Below are 22,594 nucleotides of genomic sequence, written 5' to 3'. Positions count from 1 at the left end.
GGTTTGGGTGGACTCCGGGAGTTGGTGATGGACAGGGAGGCCTGGTGTGCTGCAGTTCATGGGGTCACAAAGAGTCGGACACGACGGAGCAACTGAACTGAACTGAATAGTTGCTTAGCTCTCCCTGGACTACGTTCTTGCCTCTTGAGCACATCTTTTCCTAATGATAGAAGAGTCACTCAGCCTTCATTCTTTCCTTGTTGATGGAAATGATTGATGTCTTTTGAATCCTAAAAATCGGACAGCTTTTACAGTTAAACACATGGCCCCCTGAGCATACAGAGTATTGCCTAAGAGGAGTTTGGCAAGTGTAAGACAAGCATGTTATTGAACAAACGAATACCCTTTCCTCTCCTTTTCTCAAGTTTTATTAGTCACAGATGATTTGATAAGTATTATACACACAAGTAATACATTCTTACAAGCTTGTCCTTAGAAGTTATAACACTTTTAATTGAGAAGTGGCAGGCTATAAAATTTACAAGTGTCATCATTAAAACATTTGGCAATAGGTTTTTCTATCAACTATAATTAGAAATAAAATTAAGTGCCCTCACTGTAATTGAATTTCTGCTTCCCTGAACTAGAGGAATAAAATAGAAAAAGGCCATATGTTGTTTAGAGATAAGCTATGGACTGTCAAAGATAAGTTTTATATATAGTATGATTCTGCATGTGATTATTGTATTGTCCTGAGAGATTTAGTGCTTGTTGGTTGCTGTTTTTCCAAATTTTGTATATCTTCAGAGATGTCAAGAAAAAAATGACTAAGGAATCCTCATATATATCCATCTGGATACATATTTGACATTTTAATCAGACACGTGGTATTCTAAATACCTTCAAAGTTTATCTTTTTTTTACATTTATAAATTTTACAAAAATACAAGGTTTTGGAGACTACAGACTTTTTTAAATTAAAATTACCTATCATCTCCCCTTTGCACACACACCCATTATCAACATTTTGTTATATTTTCTTTTTGTTTATTTTCCAATAAAGATTTGTTACAAAATTAACACTATGCTGTACAATTTAGAATCTTATTTTTCTCACTGAATATTTATAAATTGAGTACTTTTTTTTACCATCCCTAAGTTTTTTAAAAAAATATTTAGTGGTGAAGAATATTCTAATTATTTACTTATCTATGCATCTATTGATGGCTTTTGTTTTTTCCTATGTGATACTATTGTTGTTCTTGCTATTTGCTTTAATACTCTTAATAGAAACATTATATAAATATAATTTATAGAATAAATAAAATTTACATACCAGTGTGCTTCCCTGATTTTCTCTTGTGGTATATTTTATATGTACACTGCAATCCAGGTCATCTAGGTCATTTTGGGGTGCCCAGTGTCCATCATCTTTTCTGACGATTCCATTTTATTATAATTATAGTATATAGTTTCAGCAAGAGGGCAATCTGAGGCAGTGATCTCCAAGGCAAAAGACAGATCCTTCCTCTCTTTTCCCACCACACTTCATTTACCTGCCGGCCAGGTGGACTGAATCCCAAGGAATGAGGGAGCAGAGTGTCTGGGGCTGGGCTCGCTGAGCGCAAGCAGTAGCAGCCTCAGCAGCAGCTTTGCCCTAACCAGGCTGACCCAGTCAGAGACAATTTCCCACTTCCTGATTTGTTTGTTTTTAACCATCTGTCACTTCCTCTGTATCTGTTGGTTCCAGTCTTGTCTCCCAGCCTTACCTAGAGTTTTTGAGTCCCTGGTGCCCTTTTCTTTGAGGAAACAAGTTTGTATCCATTGCTTATCTTTCTATAGATAATCCTCATGAACATAACCTGACTTCTACATCATTCCCTCCACCTACTGGTCCCCTAACTAGCACTTCACTTATTCGCTATGAATGCTAATTAACTAACCATAGTACACATGGTACTCTGGAAACAGTATGAAGCAGGATATTTTATCCTCAGTCACCTGCTTACATAAATCACTTTAGCCATCATAACAGTGACAGGATGAAAGATGAGAACAGTGTGGCTATCAAGGCTTAAAATTTAAAAAAAAAAAAAAAGCACTTGGCATTGTTTGGTACCAGAAAATCTCAAGAGAGGATGAGGAACAGAGTGGACATTGTCACGGTATACAGAAGCTGTGTCTCTACAGCTTCATTTTAGCTTCCTGTGGACCATTCATACATTTCATAATTTCTCCCAACAACGGTCAGTTTGTGGGCTATCACATTACTCTAAAAAGGGGCCACACTGATGCCTACAACCCCAGCTGAAACAGAGATAATCTTCTCAGTTACTCTTCGCCTGTCCCTTTGAGGTATTTTCATATCCAAAGGCCCAAAAGAATCCAACTCCCCCAGCAGTCATTAAGTTTAGAAACGTGTTTAAAATATTTTTACACCTTCAGTGTTTATGTGTTTTTTTTTAAAAATTGTATTCATTTTCATGAGTTTGTACATTTATACATAGTGCCATGATTATTAAATGAGAAAACACGCATGATGATTTAAAAGAGTGAATATTTGGTTAGCACAATTGTATGTCAACGGTTGCTACAATTGTATTAAAGTAACTATAAAAAACAACAATAATCAGTTCCCGAAAAAATCTGTAAATTGCACATTAAAAAATGTTGGGTCAAGGATGTATTGCTCTAGGAATACATAATAAAGAGAAACTAACATGTTAAAAGCTAATGTGTTTTATACAAACATCTATGTATTTTTAACTTTTAATATCAAGTATAAGTTTTCATTCAATCATACATTAATAAAACCCATTATGTTGTAGGTACTGTTTTAGTAGAGGGTTTTTATAATGTTAAGTTAAAAAGAGGATACTATATGAATAAAACAAGTGAAACCTCTGTTTTCCTGTAGGAGAGCAGACTGAAATGTGTAGGAGATGAAAGATACTATGAAAAAAGATAAACCCAGATAAAGGAAAAGATAAAGACTTCCAGGATGAGGTTGAGGGAGGCTGACAGAGAAGGCTTCTATGTCAGAGCAGAGCAGAAAAAAAGGAGCAAAGATTCCAGACAGATGTATGGAAAAAGAGCATCCAGGCAGAGGGTCTAGGTTGTATGAAGGCCATGAGGTAGAAACATAGTTGGCATTTTCAGTGAAGAGTGAGGAAACAAAGGTGAATTGAATGGTGTGAGCAGCGGGGGAAAGTGATAGAAAATGTAGTCAGAGGGGTGACCAGGAGCAAGTTCTTAAGAGGAAGCAGTTTGGAATTTAATGTTTTGTTTTGCTTTTTATTTATTGAAGTACAGTTGATTGACAATGTGGTGTTAGTCTCAGTATACAACAAAGTGATTCTTTTTCAGATTCTTTCCCCTTATAGTTTATTACAAGACATTGAGTATAGTTCCTGTGCTATACAGTAGGTCTTTGTTGGTTATCTATTTTATACATAGTAATGTGTATGTGTTGAATTTAAACTTAATTGACTATGGAAAGCTTAAGGCAGAAGAGTGACATAATCGAACTTTTGTTTTGGAAGGACCACACTGACTGCTATCTGGAGACTAGCCTGCATGCGGGTGAGGGTAGCAGCATGAAGACCAAGCAACAGTCCAAGGAAAGACAGAATGGAGTGAGAGTCACGGAGGTGTTGGAAGGGGCCAGATTCTGCACCTGAGTATAGATAGGAAAGGAACCCGTATTCAGGAGAATCAAATGTTCAGGAGGTGCCTTCCTCATCAAGGGCATTAGTTATTTCTTGACCATATAGACTTCCTTGGGAAAGAATTAGTGAGAGCATCAGTGGAGCCCAATTAGTAGCATTACTGCTGTGTTTTTTTATGTTCATTTTAAAAAATTTTATTAGAATATAGTTGATTTACAATATTATGTTAATATCAGGTGTACCACAAAGTGATTCAGATATATACATTCATATATTCATTCTTTTTCAGATTCTGTATCCATATAAGTTATTGCAGAATATTGAGTAGAGTTCCCTGAAGATTTTTTAATCTTCACCTGGGCAAATTCTCTATTTGTTTATGAAATATAAATTTCAGTTTTTGTATTTTTGCCCAGTAGAACTCAGTTCTACCACCATTAGACCAATCCCCACACCATACATAATCTCATTTCAAAATTAAAAATAAGTTTTTCCCCATCAAGTTTGACTCAGCCTTTATTTAAATAAAAATACAACCAATTCAGCTTTTTATATGACAACTTTTGTGCCAGTTAAAATCAGACATTATACCTATAGTTTCAAAAGCATGCAGCTTCAGACTCTATTACACACTAGTATTCTTTGCATTTTCCAAGTAAAATGCTTCTACAAATGTTTGTTAGGTTTTACACTTTCTTAGTTCAGTTTACATTTAGAAAGCTATGTTTGTTACACTAGCAAATGTTTTTATTTAGAATAAAAGTATAGAAATAGAAGGACACATTATGAAAGTTTTCTTTAATGAAAATAGAATGGCATAACTCCCTAAGAGGAGAGCCATTTGGGTCCCTGCTGTGTGCCTTCTAATCTTTTAGAAACTTCAGAAAATTATGAAAGTGTTTTCTTGGCAAGAAGTTGCTAACAGCTAAGGGGTTTGGAAAGCGTTATTGTTTGCCTGCATCACTTTTCATTTTCCACTAGAAATGTAATCATATAGAAACTCACACTAAATTCTTGCTAATGTAGGTTTTCACACTTGTATAACTCATCACACTGGAGGTGCATTTTCAAATTCATGCCTTAATCTAGTCTGTAAGCCAGTCAAGACTCCCCACCCTCACACCCATATATAGCAGAAGCATCTCTCAGAAACTCTCGGCTTCAGTTGAGCTCTGTTTCAAGGAGGCAGAACTCTCTGCAAGAACAAAGTGAACCAAAAAGAAGAAATAGATATTTTACACACACACATATGTATATATTATTTCTTTAGTGGGGCAATCTATTTGACTTACATGCTCACTTGGAATTACAGACCCTCTGCCCAAAGATGTGACTCCACTATCCTTTCAACAGCAAAAATTCAGGAAACAAATTTCAGAATTATCCATCCTTAACATTAAAATGCAATGAAAAAAACCCCTGCATATCATCAAAAACACTTTGTTATTCTTTACTCACCTTACATTCACACTGCACATGTCCACAAGCTCCAAAACCCTTAGGACCAGGTGAATTTAGGATATTCACAATTATACGAATTTTCAAAAATTCATATAGCACATATTATATAATATCCCTGGAGAGACTTGGGGCAGCACCGCATAGTTAAGTCCCCTCATATTTCCACAGCAAAAGGCATGAATAGGCACACTGCATGGAAAAGTAAAAACTGTAAACAGCATTGAATCAATTCAAGTCAGATTTTCCCGCCACATGAGTTAGGAACAAAACTTGGTTTTGAGAACTTTTTGGATTTTAGAATTTTGTACAGGGCATCATAGACTTGGATTAAAACAGAACGGAGCAGACCCTGAAGACAAGGAAGAATACTTTAGAACTGTTTCCCTGCCTCTTCCCATATCATTCAATATCTTAGAGAACAATATATATTTTTTCCAACTAATCAGATGTATTGCATTTTTATACTTTTAACAATTGTATTTATCAAGTAGATTCAAAATTCATCTGAAAGTTATTTGAGGGGAGATTTTTTTAAATTGAATTAGAAATGTCTGTTTCCAAGCTGTTTAAGGTGAGCAGAGGTGAGAATTTTTATAGTTGATCCACATTTTCTAAAGTCAATCAGTTAAAAAGGAAGTACTTCTAAAGGTCGGCTGTCATGCCCTTCACCATGGCCCAGGTTGCCTTGAAAAGTAGAAACTTTTCAAGATTAAGGTGACATTTTTATCTTGAAGAAGCAGTATTAATTTAAAATTCTGATCTACTATCACAGAATTGATAAACACTTGTTATCATAGAAAAGACAGAGGGTGGAACACTAATGCTTTTAGAAAATAAAATGTGTCATTTCTTTAAACTTGACAGTTCTAAAATGTTTTCAGCCATGATAAAACCAATAAAACACCAACCTTCTTTGTGATACAAAATGTTTACATCATTACTCATCATCCCTACCAAGAACAATGAATAGTTTCTATAGTTTAAAAGTCTGATTTTTATAACATTATCTGTATCAGTAATATCTTGTAGCAATTTGTACACTTTTAGCTTCACCTTCTTTGCTGCATGAACTTCTTGCCTCTGAATGATGGAATGAATACATTTAAAGCTATCTCTGCATTTTTAGCCCAGAATCCAAATTTTATTCAAGTCAAAGCAACTCTTCCATCAGTGGTTATATTGTCACAATTTTTCCATAAGACATTGTTTTTCTTATGGAATTCATGTATGCTTAGAATATATTTTATCCTTCAGTAAATCTTTCCTTTACTCAGTAGCTTTCAGCTTCCTAAAAGCAACACATCCTTTTTATTGTTGTAACAATATTGTACATTATTACAATGTATCTAACAATCAGATTTATTGTAACATCCTTTTTATTATCTTGCAATGGAATTGATTCACAATTTCACAAAATACCAATATGTACTGACAATAAAGGAGAAATAAGAGAAAATGCATGATAAAAAGTAGAATAGCTTTCAATCTGTAAAATTCTCAAACAAACCACTCTGGAAGGCATAAGAGGGATAGATGATTTATTCCCTATAATCAATACAGGTTTTTTAGAGACAAATTTTGATCTAAGTATTCTCAAGTTTCAACATGCATGTAAGTCACCTGTGGCTTGTGTTAAACTGTAGATTCTGATTTCACGTGTCTGGAGTGGGCAGTTCTAGCAAGACTGATTCTATTGCTGCTGGCCTACTTAAAGCTGGATACCTAGCGGAGAGAGTTAGCACCATTGTTTTATGTTGATATTTGAATACAAGAGTTAAATTGTCAGCTAATAAAGGTGTTGCCATGAGTGACTTGATTTTTTCAAACAGCTTCAAATCAATTCAGGACAGATTTTGTTATCAAGTGAGTTATGAACCATCTATTTGTGATGGTGGAATGAACAAGAGTTGTTTATGAACTTTTAGCTAGGTTCCAAAGAACAATTTCCTCTCAATTTGTATACTAGTCACGTTCACCAAAAATGCAGTCTATGTGAAAAGTATGCAAGCAGTATTTTGAATTTATGTGTAAAACAGAGTTAGGTCCTAGACTCAGATTTTTCACTTATGTGAATGTCCAGTAAGACCTTCAGAGGTTGTGTGGGATCAAGGACAATCATTCATGGTACGAGACAGCTCCACAAATAGCAGACCTCTAACACCCCTGGCCTCTACTCACTAAATGTCATTCAGTAGCCCCCAGTCACTCTGTTGATCAAAAGTGCACCCCATTTCCAAAATGTTTGGACATTTTGATGACAGTTTGACCTCTGCTGATTACCAGTGCTTAAGTGAAACACAAAAACTACTTCTAATATTTAATTATAACAGAATCCAGCACAGGCCTAGACGTTGTAGAAACATTCATTCTTTCCTCCAGCTCCATAGCAAAGCTCCATGCTCAGAAACTTGTTCTAACAGTTGCTTTTTAAGTTTTGCACAGTGTGATTTATGCATTTTTCATGATTATTTGCTGGTGTGTGGATGCCATACTGTTTCCTTCACATTATTTTAAGTATTTTTACTGGGAGAAAAGCTTGAGGGAGGATACCTGTGTCAACCAAAATATTTTATTAAACTTAACTTCGTTCCTATTCTAAAAACTAAAAATAATAAAAAATTTTAATATTTCTCCTCCACTCTTCAGAGGATTGTAGGAGCAGTTATTTCCTCTGAGGTACTCAATTTAATGTTCAAGCTTAGAAATTCTGATTTGCAGGAACTAAGCAGAAAGAAATCCTAATCAGAGTGTATCTTACATTATTCTGTTGGTTGGTCACTACGAAATAATTCCTATAGACTTGAACACTATGAAATAGATTAATATATAACATACACAAATCAAGGAATCTTTTCTTATAACTTTGTTTATGAATTCAGAACTTAAAAAAATTCTATTAGGCTAGCACTTCAGAAAGGTTGAATTTTATAATGAATATAGAGAGAGTTGAATTTTGGTAGTTGTAAATGAGGAATGTATTACTTTTTTTTCTTTTTTCCCTCTTTGGGTTTTGCTTTCATATAATTTATCTAACTGTATACCAGTTACAAGCATATGAATAATAAGCAATGTAATTTTATAGTTTTATGCAAATTGCATGTATGTCACTAGAAATTTTGTGTACAAATATTGAAGACAGAATGAATGAGTTAAAATCTGTTCAAGGAAACAGGGGAAAAGAAAGGCTGAATCTTGGATTCTCTATATTGAGAAATTGTACACTTGTGGGAAATATATGAGCAAAAACGGAGGGGATGTGACCAAAAAGAAGGTAGACTTTTAAAGTGACAGTTGTTTAGGAATAAAGTGTAATTTACTTGGCTAGATAGAAGCTGTATAATGTCTTCCTGTCACAGATGGTGAAACTGTGGCCGATGAGCAAGACAGAATGGCGACATCACTGCAGTTCTCCTTTTGATAAAAGGACATCAGCGTTCTTTGTCACTTGTGGACCACAGTTCTGTCATCTATGACAGGAAAACAAATGCTTGATTTGCCTTCCTCACAATTTCTTTGCAATTAAAAAAAAAAAATCTGCTACTCACGATTTAACTTTGACCCACAAGAAAGAACTGGTTGGAAATTTAAGAATGAGGAAAATCTTAGCAGAAGATGTCTAGTGTCTATTAATTTCAGTTTTTCAAATTAGGATAAAATGCATATAACATCAAATGTCTCATCTTAACTATTTTAGTGTGCACTTCAGTGATATTAAATACACTCATGTCATTGTGCAACCTCACCACCATACAACCAAATAACTCTTTTCATCTTGCAAAACTGAAAATCTAGACCTATTAAACATAACTCTCCTTTCTTTCCTTTCCTCAGCCCCTGACAATCATCATTTCATTTTCCAATTTTGTGGTTTTTGATTGCTCTAAGTATTTGATATAAGTGGAATAACAGTATTTTGTTTTTTAGTGTCTGGCTTATTTCAGTTAGCATAATATTCTTTAAGTTCATCCATATTGTAACATATTGCAGAATTTCCTTCCTATTTAATAAATAACTAATGAGAAACTGTATAACATCGGGAAATCTATTCAATGCTTTGTGGTGACAGAAGACTGAGGAAGAAAATCCAAAGAAGGGAGAAATGGAAATATGTGACGGATTCACCTTGCTGCAGAGCAGAAATGAACACAACATTGTAAAGCAAATATACTTCAATAAGAAAAGCATTTCCTTCTTATTTCAGACGGAATGATATTCCACTGTAGGCGTTCCTCTTGGCTCAGTGGTAAAGAATTTGCCTGCCAATGCAGGAGACGCGGGAGACATGGGCTCAACCCCTGGGTTGGGGAGAACCCCTGAAGAAGGAAATGGCAAACCCACTCCAGTATTCTTGATGGGAAAATCCTATGGACAGAGGAGCAGGATGGACTAAAGTTCATGGGGCTGCAAAGAGTCAGACACAACTTATTGACTAAACAGCAATGATATTCCACTGTATGTATACACCACATTTTGCTTATCCATTCACCAGTCAATGGACACTTGGATTGCTCCACCTTTTAGCTATTGTGAATAATGCTGCTATGAACATAGGTGTACAAATATCTCTTTGAGACCCTTTTTCCAGTTCTTTTGTGTACATACCCAGAGATGGAATTTCTGGATCATATGCTGTTCTGTTCTTAGTTACTCAGTCATACCTGACTATGTAATCCCATGGACTCCCATGCGCTCCAGGCACCTCTGTCCATGGGGATTCTCCAGGCAGGAACACAGGAATGGGTTGCCATGCCCTCCTCCAGGAGATCTTCCCAACCCAGGGATCAAATCCAGGTCTCCTGCATTGCAGGCAGATTCTTTACCATCTGAGCCACAAGGGAAGCCCTCTTTATCATATGATAATTCTATTTTAATTTTTTGAGGCAATCATAAATGTTTTCCATAGTGGTTATGCTACTTTACATTCCCATCAACAGTACACAGAGTTCCAGTTTCTCCACATCTTTGCTAACACTTGTTATTTTCTGTTTTTTTGAAAGAAGCCATCCTAATGGCTGTGGGTTGGTATCTCATTGTAGTTTTGATTTGCATTTCCCTAATGGTTAGTGATGCTGAGCCTCTTTTCATGTGCTTATTGGCCACTTGCATATCTTCTTTGGAGAAATGTTTACTGAAGTTCTTTATTCATGTTTGAATGGGTTGGTTGTTTTTTTGTTGTTGAGTTTTAAAAGTCCTCTATATGGCCTGGATGTTAATCCTTCATAACATACATGATTTGCAAATAATTTCTCCCATTCCATGGGTCACCGTTTTACTCTGTAGATAGTGGCTTTTGAAGCACAACTCTTTTTTAATTTTTAGAAAGTCCAGTTTGCCCATTTTTGCTTTTGTTATCTGCACCTTCAGTGTCATATCCAAGAAATCATCACCAAATCCAATGTGATGAAGCTTTTATCCTATTTATTCTCCCAAGAGTTTCATTGTTTTAAGTGTTTATGATCCTGAATTCATTTTTGCATTTTTTATTAGGTAAGGGTCCAATTTCATTTGTTAGCATGTGAATATCCAGTTATCCCAGCTAGATTTGTTGAAGAGATCATCCTTTCCCCCAATAAATGGTCTTGCCATCTTTTTCAAAAATCATTTGACCATTTATGTGAGGGTTCATTTCTAGGCTCTCTATTCTATTCTGTTGGTATCTATGTCTGTCTGTGTGCCAATGCCACACGATTTATTTATTGTAGCTTTTTACAGTCAGTTCTGAAGCCGGGAAGTGTAAGTCCTCCAGTTTTGTTTTTTCAAGATTGTTTTGGCTATTTAGGGCCCCTTGAGAATCTACATGAATTTTAGGATTCGTTGTTCTTTTCCCAGAAAAAAAATCTTTATCGGGATTTTGATAGGGATGGCATTACATCACTTTGGGTAGTTATGACATTTTAATAATATTAAGTCTGCCAATCCATGAGTATGGCATGTCTTTCCATTTATTTAATCTTCTTTAATTTTTCCCAGCAATGTTTTGTAGTTTTCACTGTATGCTTTTACCTCTTTGGTTAAGCTAATTACCAAGTATTTTATTATTTTGATGTTATTATATGTGGAATTGTTCCCTTAATTTTCTTTTCACATTGTTCATGTATAGAAACAGCTTATTTTTGTGTATTGACTTAGTATCCTGTAACTTTGCTAAATATGTTCATTGGTTCCGTCACTCCAAATTTTTGTTGTGACAAGACAAAGAACTGAGGAGCATACACTCGCGTGACAGTTCTAACAGCTTTTGTTGTGGAGTCGTCAGGGTTTTCTACATATGAAATCATATCACATGCAAACAGAGAAATTTTGCTTCTCTTCCAACTTGTATGCCTTTTATATCTTTTTCTTACTTAACTGTTTTGGCTGAAATTTCTGGTACTATGTTAAATAGAAATGGTGAAAGTGGGCATCCTTGCTTGTCCCTGATCCTAGAGGAAAAGCTTTCAGGCTTTCACCACTGTGTATGATGCTTGTTGTTTCATATATGAAACATGGCTTTCATACATGGTTGACAGGAACAACATGGGTTTGGACTGTATGGGTTGACTTATGTGCACCTTTTTTGCAATAAATAGAGTCTATGGTCCTACACGATCCACAGTTGGTTGAGTCCATGGGTGCAGAACTGCAGATGCAGAGTGTCATCTCTAAAGTTATATTCAGATTTTCAGCTCTTCAGGGGGTTGGTGTCCCTACTGCCTTATTCATGAGTAAAGTGTATGGTTTTTGCTTCCTTCTATTCCTATGTTGTTGTGTTTTTATGATGAAAGGATATTGAATTGTGTCAGATGTTTTCTGCATCAAGATGGTTAAGTTGGATTTTCCCCTTTATTGATGTATCACATTAAATCAATTGTCATATGTTGAACAATCCTTGTATTCCAGGAATAAATTTCACTTGATCATGGTGTATAATCCTTTTAATATGCTGTCAAATTCCATTTGCTAGTATTTTGTTAAATATTGTTGCATAAATGTTCATATGAGATATTGGTCTATAGTTTTTTTCTTGTGGTGCCTTTGTCTGGCTTTGGTATCAAGGTTGTGCTGGCCTCATAGAATGAGTTAGAAAGTGTTCCCTCTTCAATTTTTTGAAAAAGTTTGAAAAGGATTGGCATTAGCTCTTCTTTGCATGTTTGATAGAACTCACCAGTGAAGCCAGACTTTTCTTTTTTCGGAAATTCTTGATTACTGATTCAGTCACCTTACTATTCATAGGTATATTCAGGATTTCTATTTCTTCATGACTTCATCTTGGTAAGTTTTAATGTTTCTAGGAATTTGTCCATTTCATCTAGCTCATCCAATTTTTTGACATACAGTTGTTGTTTGAACTCTTATTTTTGTAGAGTCAATAGTAATGTCCCCACTTTCATCTCTGATTTAGTAATTTGGCTCTTCCTCTTTTTACCCTTAATTCTGCTAGTTTTGTCAATTTTGTTGATCTTTTTGAAGAACCAGCAATTAGTTTAATTGATTTTATCTATTGTTCTTTTATTCACTATTTCACTTACCTTTGCTCTAACCTTTGTTGTTTTTTTCCTACTGCTGGCTTTGGGTTTATTTTGTTATTAACTAGTTCCTTAGATTGTCAAGTTAGTTTGTTGATTTGGGATCAGAAAATATCTGTTTTTTTTCCTAGCATTTACAATAGCCAAAAATGAGAGCCCTGTGCCTACTCGACAAAAGCCCTAAACATTAAAAAGCAGCTTTCAAAATACATATAGAGAAATTTTCACATGATTGTATATCAAGAGACTCTTCAAGGAATGTTTCTGGACTTTCCTAACCCTCTAAAGCATAGATAGAGAAGTTAAAAAGAGGGAACTAAAATCGAAAGAATTTTGTTTAAAAGGCTCAAGCTCTGACTCAGGGGAGACTCATGACAAATACTAAGTTCCACTCCAAAAGACTATTATAAAGCAATGGTTGGAACAGGAAATAGGAGGAAAAAGAGGTGGAGTCATTAGAGATGCAGAAAGAAAGCAGAAGTATTGAATTTCTACTTTAGCCTTGTCTTTATCAGGGGGTGTAACATTCAAGCTAAAAAACTGAAAGCAATCACAAGGGTTAAGGCTAAGATAAGTGAAGAATCAGATGGGAAGAGAACGCTTAGTTCCTCTGTTTCAGTTTCTAAACACAGATGTTTGACATTTCAAGACCCTAAAAATACTGTAGGTGGAATTGTGGAATCTGTGCTTTGCAACAACTGCAGAATCATGGAGAAGATAAAGATCACCAGAAGACGGGGGGGAAAGAAAACTGATATCCCAGTTTTCAGCAAGAAAGAGAATATAACCCAAGAAAGAAAGTAGCCTTGGCACATTGATTCTACTTGATATTACAGATCTGGATTCCATCTCTTAACCATTTTAGAATATCTACAACTGGCTCATACAAATATTTCTATTAGTTTAACAAATATTTATTATGGGCTGCCTTTTTTTCCCCACCTTGTAACTTTTGCATGTAATCCATACTCATAAACAGGAGGGCCACAAGTATTTTTAAACTAAGGATGAAATCATATTAAAGAGCTGTTCACAAAAAGAAGGATAAGTTTTGATGATCTGAAGATGCTTCCCCAAATACCACAGTGGCTTCCTTTCAGCAGGCTGCTCTGTATGGGCTTTGCTGGTGGCCCAGATGGTTAAGAATCTGCCTACAATGCAGGAGACCTGAGTTCAGTTCCTGGGTCAGGAAGATCCCTTGGAGAAGGGAATGGCTATCCACTCCTGTATTCTTGCCTGGAGAATTTGATGGACAGAGGAGGCTGGCAGGCTACAGTCTATGGGGTCGCAAAGAGTCGGACACAACTGCATGACACACAAATACACACACACACGCACACACACGCACACAGGAGTGTAAGACACATGCTGTTGTTCTGTGAGTATTTTAGGATGAGAAGTTTGTTTAGAGGACAGCAGAGCCCAGGAAGAAGGCTCCAGAGATAGGTTAGTGTTGGAGCTAATGAGGCAATAGGAACAAAACATAGCGCATGACAGCATGAATGGCTGGAGCCTCTGTAGCTGGGGAACTGGCCAAGGGTACAGGAAGGATGGACAGTGTTGGAATTAACTGGTCTGAAGTGTTTATAGCTCTCTGGTGTAGAGTTATTTCCAAGCAGGTGCAAACTGTTGTTCCTGGTGGTATCTGAAGCTTGTGGGAGCTAGCACATTGCAGCAGACTTTATCAAATGTTTCAATTGTGTTTCAAGAACAAAATTGGCAAAGGTGTGAACTGTCTAGTTAACTTTCTTACCCTTGTTTGTTTTGTGACTTGTAATTAGGAGAATTAGCAGGTGGGAATCCGGCAGGAAAGGTAGATATGAAAGAGGAAAGGACTCGGGATGAGAGGCCAAGCTGTATAAATGATAAAGACCTAGGAGAGGAGATTTCCCTGGAGGCCCAGTGATTAAGATGCTGCCCTTCCAATGTAGGGGGCACGGGTTTGATCCCTGGTTGGGGAACTAAGATCCCACAGGCTGTACAGCATGGCCAATAAATAAATAAAGCTAAGAGCTAGGAGACAATAGGAAAGAGAGAAGAAGAAAATTTGTGTGAGGAAAAGAGTAGAGGGAAAGTGTTAGAGCATGAAGCCAAGAGAATCTGGCTTCTCCTTTTCGTGGAGCTTAAACTGTACATTGCTGGAGGGTATGAATTGGAGCCCCCTTTACGGTCTTTGTGATATATTGTTGTTTAGTTGATCAGTCATGTCTGACTCTTTGTGACCCCATGGACTGCAGCATGCCAGGCTTCCCTGTCCTTCACCATCTCCTAGAGCTTGCTCAGACTCAGGTCTATTGAGTCAGAGATGCCATCCAAACATTTTGTACTCTGTTGTCCCCTTCTTCTCCTGCCTTCAATCTTTCCCAGCATCAGGATCTTTTCCAATGAGTCAGCTTTCACATCAGGTGGCCAAAGTATTGGAGCTTCAGCTTCAGCATCAGTCCTTCCAATGAATATTCAGGACTGATCTCCGTTAGGATGGAATGGGTGGATCTCCTTGCAGTCCAAGGGACTCTCAAGTCTTCTCCAACACCACAATTCAAAAGCATCAATTCTTCAGTGCTCAGCCTTCTTTATAGTCCAACTCTCACATCCATACATGACTTCTGGAAAAACCATAGATTTGACTATACAGACCTTTGTCAGCAGAGTAATGTCTCTGCTTTTTAATACGGTGTTTAGGTTTGTCATGAGCAAGTGTCTTTTAATTTCATGGCTGCAGTCACCATCCACAGTGATTTTGGAGCCCAATAAAATGAGAATCTTTCACTATATCCTTTGTTTCCCCATCTATATGGAATGAAGTGATGGGATCAGATGCCATGATCTTAGTTTTTTGAATGTTGAGTTTTAAGCCAGCTTTTTCACTCTTCCTCTTTCACCTTTATCAAGAGGCTCTTTAGTTCCTCTTTGCTTTCTGCCATAAGGGTGGTGTCATCTGCATATCTAAGGTTATTGATATTTCTCCAGGAAATCTTGTTCCAGCTTGTGCTTCATCCAACTTGGCATTTTGCATGATGTACTCGGCATATAAGTTAAATAAGCAGGGTGACAATATACAAGCTTGACGTACTCCTTTCCCAATCTGGAACCAGTCCATTGTTCCATGTCTGGTTCTAACTATTGCATCTTGTTTATCTGCATACAGATTTCTCAGGAGGCAGGTGAGGTGGTCTTGTATTCCCATCTCTTTAAGAATTTTCCACAGTTTGTTGTGATCCACACAGTCAAAAGCTTTAGTGTAGTCAATGAAGCAGATGTTTTTCTGTAACTCCCTTGGTTTTTCTATGATCCAATGGATGTTGTCAATTTGAGCTCTGGTTCCTCTGCCTTTTCTAAATCCAGCTTGAACATCTGGAAGTTCTCAGTTCACATATCGTTGAAGCCTTGGTGGATTTTGAGCATGACCTTGCTAGCATGGGAAATGAGTACAATTGTATGGTAGCTTGAACATTCTTTGGCATTGTCCTCCTTTGGGACTGGAATGAAAACTGACCTTTTCCAGTCCTATGGCCACTATTGAGTTTTCCAATTTTGTTGGCATATTGAGTGCAGCACTTTAACAGCATCTTTTAGGATTTGAAATAGTTCATCTGGAATTCCATCACCTCTACTAGCTTTGTTCATAATGATGCTTCCAAAGGGCCATTTGACTTCACAATCCAGGATGTCTGGGCCTAGGTGAGTGATCATATACAAATATCAGAAACTGTGACATATAAATACCAGAAGTTTCTAAAATTACTCTTTGTAGTTCTTGGACTGTGATTTCTTAACCATGACTGTGTGAACTGAGCCGCACAGTACACTAAGACTTATTAGGTTTTTTTTTCAAAATTTTGATGAGTACTAAAGTGGGAATTTCATAGACAGTGAAGGGGGAAGACATAAGTTAGACTTGTATATATATATATATTTTTTACTCCATGCAGGAATTAATAAGACTCTTCAGTGACTTCAGGTCAACTGACCTCTAAAGAGGTGATTTCCCAATAGTTAAGGAAAGGGTTTGCTTATAATTTGTGGGGCTCATAAAGGAAGACAAGCGGAAATGAGCTACACAATCAGTTTGCAAAAGAAAATTAAGAACAACAAATAAATAAATAAAAAAGCACTGAACCTCACTGGGAGTTGTAAAATATAAAAGTAAAGTGCAGTAAGTTGTCGAAGCTTGTAGGTATACCTGAGGAGGAAAGGCTGAATGGAACAGAACAGCTTTGGGTGGATTAGCACTCTAACTTCACACTGTTTTAGGAGATGTTTAGCTGCCAAGTAGTGGAAAGGCAGAGGGCATCAGGCCTCAGAGCAGGGGGTGAGGTTGGTCTTTGAGGCAGAGCCATGGAAGGGTAGATGAGAAGAGTTTCAGTAGGTTTCTAGTTGTGAGAGTGATGGCAGGACCTCAGCTTGGCAACGACCAGACAGTGGCACTGGCAGAGCCATAGGTTGACAAATACCCAGAGGTATATAGTTATTAGTGTATAGTACAGCCATATATGTGTGTGTGCATGTGTGTGTGTGTGTGTGTGTTTGCGTGCTCAGTCATGTCCAACTCTTTGCAACACTATGGACTGGGGCCCACCAGGATCCTCTGTCCATGGGATTTTCCAGGCAAGAATACTGGAGTGGGTTGCCATTTCCTACTCCAGGGGATCTTTCTGACCCAGGATTTGTCTTGCAAGTTATACCATTCTGTGGCCAAGATTTTTTCGTTTTTTAATTTTTTTTCCCCCACACTACATGGCATGCAGGTTCTTAGGTCCCTGATCAGGAAACAAACCTGCATCCCCTTCAATGGGAATGTGGAATATTAGCCATTGGACCATCAGGAAAGTCCCAGGAAACTCACATTCACCACAGCCCTCTCTTAAATAGTTCAAATAGTAGTGGAGGAACAGCTAACTCAACTTTATCCATTCAAAGTCCTACCTATGTTGAATGAATTTGAGCCCCAAGTAAAACCATTGCCATCTGCCCTTCAACAAACCCCCCTCAACATGTGTATATACCCATGGTATGATTTGCAAGACAATTGACTGGCCACCATTGATTGGTGGCTTCCACTGGGTATCCGCAAAAACACCTGGGCGCTGAATTGGCATCCAGGTGGCTGGACCAGGTGGGCCGTGTTCTCTTGGACGATAAGTCCAAGTCCACATCTCAGTCTTCCTTGACTACCTCTGGCTTGTTTCAAGAATATTCACTCTACAAGTATGCATATAGGCATTTCTGTTTTAGAGTTGGTCTGGCAACTTTTGACCTTAAAGATCAAAATTCTATCACCCCTTTGTTTCAGATTTAGTTGTACCCGTACACTCTCAAAGTGCCAGATGTCTATCATCCAGTTACTTGATCTGGAGGATGGGAAGGCAGAGAGTGAATGTCAGAGGCGACTGAATAAGGTATGTGCACAGGAGAGGATGGGGAGAGAGGAGTGGAGAGGGAGGGAGGAAGCTGAAAGGAAATTAACCAAACTATTCACAGTGGTAGGTAGTGAGATTTTGTATGGCTTTGTTTTCTTCTCTATTCATTTAATTTAAAAACCTGTTTATGAAGAGCCTCATTACTTTCATTGGTATAAACAGAAAACTATTTATTAACATTATTTTTCTCAGATGAGGAGGCTCAGATGAGCCAGCAAGAGTTTTCCCAGGAATTAGTTATCAAAAACAAGTCTGATATAATATTTGGATAGAGCTACTGGTAAATTATGAGACTATCTATACATGTTATTTTATCATGTGGAACCAAAATTAATTGAATAATCATTTGCTGGAAAGTGTTTATAATAATATGTGATTATCACCTTGGAACAAGGCCTTCAGTAGATTGCCATGAGATTCCAGGTACCTTCATCTAATAAAGTAAGTGGCAATAAACAAATTTGTTGTCATTAAGTTGGCAGATGGAAACTGAGGGAAAATATCAGAATCAAGATTCATGTTGGTTTCAGTAGACTAGGTAAGTGGGTTAACACTACCAAGTAGTTAAAGAAAGATAAGTGTCCAGTTCAACAAATCAAGGCTATATATATGGCATGGGAGATGACTGAAGCGCTAGTACAGTAACGTACCTGAGAACTTCAGTTGACTGCAAGCTCAGTAAGATCTAAGAACCCTCCCTGAGTGCCTCAAAGCTACCATGATACTGTGTGTGTTCTAAGTCTCTTCAGTCATGTCCAACTCTGCAATCCCATGGACCATAGCCTAGCAGGCCTCTCTCCATGGGATTCTCCAGGCAAGAATACCTGAGTGGGTAGCCATGTCCTCCTCCAGGAGATCTTCCTGACCCAAGGATCCAACCCATGTCTCCTGCATTGACAGCCAGGTTCATTACCTTTAGCGCCACTTGGGAAGCCCACCATGATGTTAGGTAGCATTTATAAAAATGTCACACGTGGAATAGGTGGACTGCATTTCTTCATTCTCTCGTTAGATGACAACCTTTATTACTTGTGTATTTGTGCCCTAATTGACCCAATTCCACTGAGCTGGGGAGAGGTTGGAGGAAGAAGAGATGTTCCTCCTCCCAGAGAATTTGGGAGACATTCTTCAGTGCCTGTGGAACAAAGCTAGGGCTGCTGGTGTTCTTTGAAGTTCACACATTTCTTTGAACCCAATATTTAGATTGACCAAAGAGTAGATTCTCTGATGCAATTTCCCTAAGGCGAAATTTCCTTCTCCGTGAGAGTATTTGTGAAAAAATATTGCATAAGGACTTTCAAAAATTTCTAGCACTTAGCTTATTTCTGAAGTCCAGGCCACAGTTGAATTTAAGATTGATGGATAAATGAAGTGTTCTCCTTTCATTACTAAAACCATAAACTTGGATTTGGTCCTAGGCAGAGAAGGTGGTTTTTGCAATGACATCTTCTGTAAGAGGAGCTTGCTGGCTGGCTTGATTGATGTTGATTGTCTGTTGGCCAATCGTCTTTAAGCTGGTATCTAGATAAGCCCTCATTTAGTCACCTTGTTATGAAATTTTCAGTGTATTTAGCAATGATTAATTGTAATCAACAATAGATCATAAACTTCCTATAAACAGGAAACATGTATCTTTTAGAATTTTCATTTCCAGCCCTTTTCTTTCAGCCTTTAAAAATGTCTTTCTTTCTTCTTTTCCTTCCCCGCTCCCTCCATCACTTTCCTCCTTTCTGTAGTGTGAAACAGTTCTAAGCACCAGTCATGACTGACAGCGATACCCCTAATCTTTATATAATGGAGGGCCCCCAGGCCAGCCTAAACTGTTGCAAATTCAGACAAGTCTAAGGACTTTCCAGGGCCAGCTGTATTTGTATGAGACTGAGGACTCCCCTGGGGAAGCAGATTCATAAGGAAGGAGAGTCAAGGTCCAAAGATAATGGGCTAGATCATACTGCAACCATCTGCCAAGGACGCGGGGCAGCTGGAGCATCCCCTCAGCTGCTGAATGAAGGGACAGGGCACAGGGCCGCCTAGAGGCATCTGGAGGAAATGAATGTAGGAACATGTGCTGTGAGAGTAACAGTCCCAGAGGGAGACAGGAGACATTACCCTGCAGAACTGGGGCAGAGTCCTCCAATTTTACAGGCAAGAGCAAGGTCACAGGAAATTAGTGTGGCCCAGGGATTCGATGTTTTGAAGTATTTTTGAAATAAATCTGAAGAGGTAACTCATGCACTTTAAAGGGTATGTTTCCTCGTCATTCTTTGTGAGGAAATGCTCATCAAAGTAACTCACCTGTGCTGTAGGAGTGTCCTCTTGACAAATACCACATTTACTGCATCAGGGAGAACATGCTAATGGCTTATTCCAAAGTTATTCTGATGTGGGTATTCAAAAGGAAAACTTCTGTTCACTAAAACACACCCCCAAGATGCTGCAAACCCCTCGCTAAGGAAATAGAGCACAAGGTTTGTATAACTGAAATAATTACATTTTTAAGAACATAATTAAAGCTATGTTGTAAATACTTCTTTTATTTGACAAAAGTGTACATGCTCTTTGAAATGTCTTTCTTATAATAACTGTCTTCTCTAACCCAGAATTAACATGAAAAAAGTAAACAGATGGGTGGATATTCTTATTTCTATTATCATTGTTATAAACACGTAAAATGAATTCTTCACAGTGTGTGTGAGCTTAGCTGGTATTAAGCAAACATCTCTAGACTTTAATGATGCTAGAATTTAATAAGCTTTTTAGTAGCACCTTGTAATAAGGCAGTCTGCCCACATTTTCTGATTTGTGAATATCACAGCTGTACATCAATTTACACACCCCTAGCCTACAGTAAAGGCCAGCTCTGGCCCTGCTGTGGGCATTGAAAGCCTATGGTTTATCATTACCCTAAAAATGCATATAGTTGGATTCTATCACGTTTTCTAGATTTTTTTTTTTTCTTTTTCCTGTGTCAAGAAAGGAGGAAAAAATGTAAATTGCATGTGGCCTGAAATGGACGTCTTTTGGGAATCAGGGCTTGTGTTAACTGTACATAGCCTTCCCTCTGGAACACAGAACTTCTGCCCATTTCAATATTTTCAAACTGTAGTATTAGGAAACATAGAATAATAAAACATGAAATGAGGCAAAAGGGTAGGAATTTAGCTTTTATTTTGCTTTAGATAGAGAAGTTTTATCTCAATGTTGGAATGAAATTAAACATTAGAGGTGGTTAAACTAGGCTGGAAACAATTTTTAAGGGGGAGCAGGACCTGTATTCACCTCTTTGGAATTATGTAGATTAAAGCTACTTGGAGGATTAAAAAGAATGGAAGAGATTAGTAAGTGACATTAGAAGAGTTCATATAGCAGAATTTTTAAAAGGCTCTGGTCAATTTAACATTAAGAAAAATGAAGGGAAAGCATCTTGTAATTTGTGTATGTGTATAAACAGTAAGCCTATTTTCATAGCTCTTACTGTTCTTACCCCCAAGACACACACCCACAGATTTATCTATACATGGTCCATATAGAGATGGGTCTGACTAGAGATGCCAGAAGCTTCCTTGGCATCTACTATCATTGGGCTTCCTGGTGGTGGTTGTGTCTGACTTTTGTGACCCCATGGACTATAGCCCACCAGGCTCCTCTGTCCATGGGATTTCCCAGGAAAGAATACTGGAGTGGGTTGTCATTTCCTTCTCCACGGGCTCTTTCTGATCCAGCGATTGGCTTGTCTCTTGTGTCTCCTGCATTGACAGGTGGATTCTTTACCACTGAGACCCCTGCGAAGCCCAATACATAGTATACTGTATCTACAATTATGTAGTGTGAAAGTGTGTTAGTTGCTCCATTGTGTCTGGCTCTTTGTCCAGACAGGCCCATGGACTGTAGCCCACCAAGCTCTTCTGTCCATGAGATTTCCCAGGCAAGAATACTGGAGTGAGTTGCCATTTCCTTCTTCAGGGGATCTTCCCGACCAAAGGGATCAGACCAGGGTCTCCTGCATTCCAGGCAGATTCTTTATCAAATGAGCCACTGGTCTTCCTGACTTTCACTAAACATTGATTTCCAAAGTAGATTCTTTCAGAAATTCTTCCCTCTCTCCCCTTCAGAGGAAATAGACAATTATCTTAACACATAAACATCTCTTGCCCCAAGTTTACAAGAACATGGATCAGGAGTTTGACCTATCACTTGAAAAATTGCCCCTCTTTAACGTGGAGGCCGATGAAAGATGTGTAAAAATAGTAGTGGAAACGGTTTTACATGATGACTGAAGCTGGAAGGGTGGGGGAAAGGACAGCCTCTGTGAAAAAAGGACTGGGTGAAAAAGTAGAGTTCCCTTTGTTTCTAAATACCCTAAATGAAACATACAAGAAGCAAAGCACAGTTTTATCACAAAGCATAATTTTATCCTCAAAGAATGTAAAGGAAATAGAATTGTCAGAAAAGAAGGGCTGTGTTTGTGCTAGGAAGAGAACTGTAAAGTATATTTTTTAAGGAAGTCAAACTTCAGCCAAGGACTTGGGGTTTTTTTAGCCTGAGGCTCAAACTGTAAAAATTAGAAGAAATCCTGTCTCTAGGACTAGATCAGAGGGTT

This window comes from Odocoileus virginianus, chromosome 4, assembly GCF_023699985.2.
Source record: "Odocoileus virginianus isolate 20LAN1187 ecotype Illinois chromosome 4, Ovbor_1.2, whole genome shotgun sequence".
Lineage (NCBI taxonomy): Eukaryota > Metazoa > Chordata > Mammalia > Artiodactyla > Cervidae > Odocoileus > Odocoileus virginianus.
Note: the sequence above shows the minus strand (reverse complement) of the source record.